The sequence below is a fragment of the Onychomys torridus genome, chromosome 2 (genome assembly GCF_903995425.1).
Source record: "Onychomys torridus chromosome 2, mOncTor1.1, whole genome shotgun sequence".
NCBI lineage: Eukaryota > Metazoa > Chordata > Mammalia > Rodentia > Cricetidae > Onychomys > Onychomys torridus.
The window spans coordinates 75,993,165-75,999,200 of NC_050444.1; the positions used below are offsets into that span (position 1 = coordinate 75,993,165).

The 6,036-nt window shown below is 46.5% G+C and overlaps 1 long non-coding RNA gene across 1 annotated transcript; it reads left to right on the forward strand.

The window, feature by feature from the left end:
• Nucleotides 1–319: 319 nt before the first annotated feature.
• Nucleotides 320–2,637, forward strand: LOC118577098. Its single transcript, XR_004944164.1, has 3 exons — nt 320–362; nt 479–508; nt 1,874–2,637. It is a non-coding gene; the product is annotated as an uncharacterized LOC118577098 (long non-coding RNA).
• Nucleotides 2,638–6,036: the final 3,399 nt, after the last annotated feature.

The following is a 6,036-nucleotide window of genomic DNA, read 5'->3' on the forward strand; positions in this document are numbered from 1 at the left end:
GTCCCTAGCTGCCTCTCTGCTCTCCAATCCAGAGGGCAGCATAGCTAATAGCCAGTGACAGGCAGGATGTCCTCCCCTGTGTCTTTGAGGTAGAGGCTGAGCATCATTTATTTATTGACTGCATGCACCAAAAAAAAAAAAAAAAAAAAAAAAGAAAAGAAAAAAAAAGCACCTCTTTTCCAGGCTTTTCTCTCTTAGTGTTTGTCTGGATTAAAGGAGGGGGATGTTTGGAAAGGGCTTGAACCCCTGGCTAGGAGAGGCACCCAAGGCACCTTTCAAGGAATGATTTATGTTCTGTTTTTTTTTCTTTTTTTTTTCAGATAGGAGCCCAAAGAGTCAGTCTGTTCTTGTCTTTGCAGCAGGTGAGCTCCACACCTGGTTCCTAGCTTTGGGACATTTCAGAAGCCCCAGACTCTGCCTTATTAATGTGTCTGTCACCTCTTTCTCTCTAAGGCAAGTTTGTTCTCCTTTCTTCCAGGGACCCAGGAAAAGGTCACAGTCAGGCCAGGTTTGTACAACCTTAAAAGAATGGGGCTCATTCCAAAGGCGTGGGTTCAGCTCATGGCTGCTTGTTTTGAGAGACACATGGCCAATGTGAACCCCTTCCCTGCATACTGTTGACTCTTGTGATTGTCCCCTCCCGTGGTTGACACTGTCACTCGAGACAAGTATACCTTCGGTCATACCACCCACTAGGTGTCGATAACAGCAGTTTTCTAGCTCTCCTGGACATGTGTGTTGTCTTTCATGTGATTGTGTGCTCTGAAAACCCCTCAAGGAAGCCTTGCCTGTGACCACTTCACCCCTGCAGCCCTAACTTAGATGTTGGTGTCTCCTTTTCTTCACCCTAGAATCTTGGGGTCCCCATTGTCTGTTCTTGTGCACATGTCCTGTGGCTTGTGGATGGCTTGGAAGGGGACAAAGACAGGTTCTGTGTTGATCTGTGGCATGAGAAAACAATAAGTCTTTCTCAGTCAGACTGTCCTCTGATGGTGTTGATCCCCAGCTCCCGGAGGCTGAGTCCCTGTCTCCACCTCCTTCGTTAGCTTTACGCCCTCCCACCAGCAAGCTATTTTCTCAGCTTCCTCATCTGTGAAATGGGGCCAAGACGGAGTATGCTCAAAGGCTGTTGTGAGCATCAGATAGGACAAGGTGTGTGAAGCATTTAGAAAGCCCAGATTCTGTCACTAGCCTTAGAGTGGAGCTGTTCCTTGTGATGGTCCCGACTAGCACTTTGCACACTTGGCCTTATAGGCAAATCTGGAAAGAGGGTCCTTCTCTCTTCGCCCCTTTGTTCTTCTCCCCTCTCTCCCTATCTCTTCCTCTCCTGTCCCCTCTCTTCCCCCTTCCCATTGTGTGGATGAGGAAGCTTGAGGTCTGAGAGGTTAGATGGTTGTTCAAGATCACACAACTAAGTATGGGGAAAATATCTTATTTGTCCTCTCCTTGGAAAAGCCAGCAGGGGCTGGGCGGTGGTGGTGCTCGCCTCTAATCCCAGCACTTGGGAAGTAGAGCCAGGCAGCTCTCTGTGAGCTCGAGGCCAGCCTCGTCTACAGTGATCCAGGACAGGCACCAAAAAACTACATAGAGAAACCCTGTCTGGAAAAAAACCAAAAGAAAGGAAGGAAGGAAGGAAGGAAGGGAAGGAGGGAGGGAGGGAGGGAGAGAGAGAGAGAGAGAGAGAGAGAGAGAGAGAGAGAGAGAGAGAGAGAGAAAGAAAGAAAGAAAGAAAGAAAGAAAGAAAGAAAGAAAAGAAAGAAAAGAAAGAAAAGCCAGCAGGTCAACCCAGCATTTGGAAACATAAGAAATGAAAAGTGTTAGATTCCAGCAAAGCAGACATAATTTAGAATAATGTCTTCCCTTATGATTTCAGGCAAGCCTGCTGGGACAGAGATGCTGAAGCCAGGACTTTCAGGATCCAGAGGGAGGAAAGACTGGCCATCACCTTTCAAACCCACTTACTTTGTCTACAGGTGTCCAGGTTAAGGCCCAGAAAGGCTGGACGATGTCTGACATCACACAGTATGAGAATGATCATCCAGGCTGTAGCCAGGCAGGGCTCATCTTCTCTTCTTCTTTCTTTTGCTCCTCTATGAGATTTTCTTTCTCTGATACCTTTGGGGGAGGGGGCAGGTGCACAGGTGCCCTCAGATCAACCCAGGGAGGTTGAACGCTGTGTGGTCTGCATTCATAGTCTGGCTCATGACAAATTCATGACAGTTTTTATCTTGGCAGCCATAACATTTCTTGGGCAGCTGTCTCCCATGGTGTTATTATTTCTAGATCACCCACCACTGAAAATCCTATTGCTGTTAATTTCTGTCCACACAGTAGCACCCTGGGAAAGCAGTTCGCTTCCTCTAATACTCTAGCTCTGAGCTCAGTGGGCCTAAGGAGTGGCAGAACATTTTGGGTCTCCACGTATTCATTTGCAAAATGGGATAAAGGAAGAGTCTTTCCTGTCTCCTTCTCTGGGATGGTATACATCAGAGGGGTCTATGAGTGTAAATGGTGGGGGGGTGTTATGCTATCATAACCACATAGAATTCATTATCATGACCCTTACTGGCCTTGGGCAGGCTATACACAACTAACCCCAGGGGCAAGCTTATGAGGAAGTGGGGCAGGGTGGGGTAGAGGTACTGAGAAGAACTGTATCTGAATATCTGCTGAGTAGCCTATGTGCCTAGCCCTTTCTACATTGTCTTATATCAACAAAACCATGATCCTAGGAAGGAGTGTTTGTGCCTCAAATGGTGGCCTCCAGCAAAAGTCCTAACCCCTGAGTTGGAGAACATGGCTTTATTTGTAAAAAGGTCTTTGTAGATGCCATTAAATTAAGGATCATTAAAATGTAGGTTTATTTTATTTTTTAATTACATGTAGCTGTGTGTCTGTGCATGAGTATGTAAAGAGGAGTGCAGGGGCCCATGGAGGACAGAAGAGCATGTCAGATGCCCTGGAGCAGAAATTACAGACATCTGTGAGCTGCCTAAGGTGGGGGTTGGAGATGGAACTTGGATCCTCTGTCAGGACAGAATGTACTGCTGCTAAGCCATCCTTCTAGCTCCAAATTAAGGATTTTGAGAAGAAATTACCCTAAGTTATCCAGTGGATCTGAACTCCCATGGTGTGTGTTCTTCCAGAACTCACAGAGACATAAGCAGAAAGGGAGGTAGTTAGGTAGAGGCGGAGACAAGGTGGGAGTGAATGCTTGGAATCCCAGAGGCCAGAAAGGCCAAGACAAGTTCTTTTCTGTATATATGGCATGTGACTTGTAGGCTTCTCTCTCTCTCTCTCTCTCTCTCTCTCTCTCTCTCTCTCTCTCTCTCTCTCTCTTTCTATCTTTATTCTCTTCCCCTCTCATCCCCTCTCCTCCCTCCTTCCCTTCCTCCCCCCTTCCCTCTCTCCTCCCTCCCTCTCTTTGTGACAAGGTCTCTGTAGCCTAGGCTGGCCTCAACTCTTTATGTAGCCTAGGATGACAGTGAAACCCTGGCTTTCCCATGTCTGCTCCCTAAGTGTGGAGGTCACAGCATGCTCTACCATACTCAGCCTGGTTTCACTTAGAATTACCATTCTGTTTTGTGCTTCCGCTGACTAAAATGAGATCTTCAGTACTTCTTACAAAACAGGCTTTGTGCTAGGCATTTTTTTGTATAACCTTGGCTACTGTAAGGTTCTGAGCAGATAAAACACCAGCCAGGCTAAACTAGGATCTCTACTAGGTTAGGTTCTTTAAACAGGTACATTCAATACAGTTTAGGCTTTCAATTTATAGTGGATTTATTAGCACATGGCTTTTTCCCATTTCAGAATATGTAAGTGTATCTCTATATACATTTCAGGGAGTGTGTGGGCTTACTGATACTTTGTTATAGAACTTTGTGTCACCAGAGCTGTGGATGAATACACCTTTGTTTTATTTTTGTATGACAGGGTATACCTATAACAGCTAAGGCTAGCCTAGAACTCACTATGTAGACCAAGTTGACCTTGAATTTATGGTGAGCCTCCTCTCTCTGCCTTCCAAGGTCTGGAATTATAGAGATGTATTCCACAGTCCTGGTCCAAGTTTAAGCCACGATATCTGTTCTCATTTGTTGTGGCCTTGTTAGTAACAGACAGGTTAGCCTTACCTCCCCTTTCTGACTGAGTAGCTGCATTAGAGAGGCCATCCAGCTCATAAGGAACTGAGGATGAAGTTCAGGCCCATCTGACTCCCTAGTGATCACTCAGACCCGAGAGGGCCAGGGAGAAGTGGGAGGAGTCAAAGGAATGGCCAGAGACTCCATGGTGAGGAAACCCAGATTTGGCATGGGAAGGAGGAGGGCCTGCAGACAGAGGTGTAATTTCTGTGGAGAGAATTCCTTTCAGAGGAGCTCCTCTTTCTATTAATCCCACAAATGTGGTGATGAGGGGCTTAAAGAAAGATTGTGGTGTCATCCACCACAGAGTCTCCCTTGACTCTGCCAGCCGCATGATACCAGTATGAAAAATGTAGATCTCCTTTTCTTTTTTCTAAATTTCCTCTCCTTTTCCCTTTACCCCCTCTCCCTTTGCTTCCCTGTTCCTCTTTCATTCCCTCCCCCTTTGTTGACACAGGGCAACTGGGGAGGGACCTCCATCAGGAAGGAAATCAATAGGAAATGCCTGTAGAAAATGAGATCTTTTAGAAAGCATGTCCTGTCATCTTTCTGGATACAAAGGTGGGGGGCTGCCATGGAAACAGGAAAGGGGAAAACAGAGGCAACCCATGAGGGGGATAGGGCAGGCCTCCTCGTTCCCAAGCCAGCTGTGGCACTAGCACTGGCAGCTGTGGAGGCAGTAGGCCTAGGAGAAGAGCTGTAGAGCAGTCTTGGGTGGGTTATGAAGATCTTCTCTACATGTCTGAAGGGTTGTCACAGGCAGTAGGAGCTGCTGTGCCCTCAGAGCCCATTACAAGGAGCTAAAACCATGGGCAGGGACATACGGGGAACAATGGTACAGAATGGTTAAGGACCTCCCCAAACCAGGTGATCAAACCAGCATCACCACTGACTGTTGTCTTGAACACACTGTTTATATTCTTTGGGCCTCAGTTTCTTCATCTGTCAAGTGAGGGAAGCAGCCGGCAAAACTGAGGCTCGCAGAGGTTGGATATGTACTCAGAGCACACAGTGAACTAGGAAAAGCTAAGTAGGAAAAATTGTACTCTCTTTGCTGTGTTGACAGATTAATCAAGTCAACTCAGGTGGGAGAGGCAAAGAAGGACTCTTCCACGTAGAAAACAGGACATGCACACAGACACAGATGCATGCACGCATGCATGATCTCAGCACTCTGGAGGCATAAGCAGGAAGATTGGATTTAAGGTCAGCCTGGTTTAGGCAGAAAGAGCCTCTCTCAAAAAACAAAAGAGGTTGGAAGAGAGGAGAGAGAAGACAGAGGCCTCTGGTTAGTTTTGGTAGTGAGCTTGTGTAACATCTACAAGGTCATGCATTTGATCAAAACACACAATCAATCAATCAATCAATCAATCAATATACAAAACAAAACAAACAAACCCTCCACAAAACCACAACAAACAAACAGCATTCCACTGAGCTACACCCCCAAAATCCAGATCCAGGGGGCTGAATTTGGGAAAGTACATTTGTGACATGTTCCAGGTAACACTGATATCGTCATCTGGGAACATGTTTTGAAAGCCACTACTGTATGACAAGTGACTGGATGATTGCGCAACTGAGAACAAGGTAAGGTAAAGTTTCAGGGGAAAAAGGAACTCAGTTTTGCTCCTCCTGAAGAGCTTGAAGCAGTCCAGTCCTGGGAGGCCAGGCTAGAAGATCTTTGGAGGTGCATCTGTCCAGTTTTCTCTCAAAGCAGCTGAAGGCTTATGGTTGATTGGTCCTAGGGAAGAAGAATTCAGAAGATACTCTCAGTGTCACATTTGATGAGAGATCATCTTCACACTTGGTTTTCCCTCTCTCCCTCCCTTCCTCCTTCCCTGTCTTCCTCTCCTCTCCCTCCCTTCCTTCCTCCCACTTTTCTTTGAGT